The following is a 1,714-nucleotide window of genomic DNA, read 5'->3' as shown; positions in this document are numbered from 1 at the left end:
TATTTAACCAATTTTCATCTGTTATTATTTTAGCTTCTTTTTCCCATTTAACTTTGGTGTTTTTTGTATTTTGATTTCTTCCCGATTGTAAACATGAGTATATTCTTGATACTTGTTTCTTTAAAGGTTTTCCTTTACATGTGTCAAGAAAAAATTTAACTAATCCTGTTTCCTCTTCCTCTAATAGTTTTATATTTTTGTCATAATGGTGTCTTAGCTGGAGATATCTAAAAAAGTCCTGTTTTTCTAAATTAAAGTTTTCTTGAAGTTGCTGGGAGTTTAGCAGCATCCSTCTTCTCATTTCTGATGCTGGTTCTTGAATATCCTCAGATTTGAAATACCGACTACAAACGCGAGTGTGAGCTTTTATAGCTAAGTTTTCCCTGCAGATAGRCATGATCCATTGTTGCAGACTTATGTCCTCATCAAGAGGAAAATGGAGAAAAACTAACTAATCTCTTGCTCAGGATTTCCCCTAGGGCCTAGGACATTTTTAACTGTGGTGGTGGTGGTGGGCTGTCTTTTTTTGTTTGTTTGTTTGTTTGTTTGTTTGTTTGTTTGTTTGTTTTTCTTTGGTGGGGGAGGGGTTGACACAGACATTTAATTATAAAACATTGCTTATTTTATGCTAATCTGAATCAGTTTAGTGTATTTTGTAAATGTATTTGACAGTTTTGTAGGAATGAGCCCATTTATTATGTTTATTCAAAATAAGGCTCATTACTTCTGTAACATGTAACATGAAAATATCAGTAAAAATCCTCAAATCATGTCCTGTTTCTACAAATTGTCTTTGTAACACTTCAGAAGAACTCTTGACTCTTGTAGATATAAAAGACAACAGTTAAAAACATGCAGCTATCCAAAAAAAAACTTCCTTTCAGTCACTGAAAATACTTTATTTACCACATTTTAAAACTGGGCCCCAAAGMGTTAATGCTCCTGAGACCTTCTGTGCTGCGGCTGGATGGTGACACACAGACAGCAGCTCATTCTGTCTGGATTTATGGTGTTTTGAGTTCACAAACTACTCTGGTTACTTTTTTAAAAGTTAAAGGACTTTACATTAGCTCGTAGCTGCATTGCTGATCAGTGCTAACAGGGACTGAGCCGCTGACTCCTGGTCGCACGCAGGTCTGTGTTGGTGATTCTTGCTTTATTTGAGTAATTATTGATAAGGTACACATGCTGTAGTTTCACCTGTCATGTCTTCCTTGAAAGAAAAAAAGTAGCTTGCTAAGCTGTCGCATCAGACAGTTTTCATCGCGTCACATCACACACACCTATAGGGCTGCCATGATCAGTCGACTAGTCGATAACTAATTGATTATAAAAACAGTCGACAACTAATTTAATAGTCGAATAGTCATTCTTTTTTAATTTTTTTACTTTGTTTTTCTCTACAAACTGCTTTGACACCTTCCACTGCCACATCTACCTTTCTGTCCTTGACACACATTTGCAGTAGTGGTAACTGGGGTAGGCCGTGGACATCACAACACAATATACAGACAGGTTCTGGTATCATGGCTACCTGGCAACGGAGCTCAAAAGTGTGGGATCATTTTAAAGGCACTGTGTGTAGGATTTTGTCAATTCTTTTAGCCGAAATTGAGATAATCACTAATGAAAATGGAAAAAAAAAACATGTCTAACCATTGCAGACAAAGACCTTGTTTTATTATTTTTACCTTTATAAAAGGCTGTTTATATC

General features: G+C 35.9%; 1 protein-coding gene across 1 annotated transcript in view; it reads left to right on the top strand.

The window, feature by feature from the left end:
* The window catches only part of casp8 (caspase 8, apoptosis-related cysteine peptidase), a 22,098-nt gene that overhangs the window by 14,028 nt on the left and 6,356 nt on the right, over positions 1-1,714 (top strand). The gene's annotated exons all lie outside the window — the stretch shown is intronic.

The sequence above is a fragment of the Austrofundulus limnaeus genome, unplaced genomic scaffold, assembly GCF_001266775.1.
Source record: "Austrofundulus limnaeus strain Quisiro unplaced genomic scaffold, Austrofundulus_limnaeus-1.0 Scaffold54, whole genome shotgun sequence".
NCBI lineage: Eukaryota > Metazoa > Chordata > Actinopteri > Cyprinodontiformes > Rivulidae > Austrofundulus > Austrofundulus limnaeus.
Note: the sequence above shows the minus strand (reverse complement) of the source record. Positions and strands in the feature narration are given on the sequence as shown.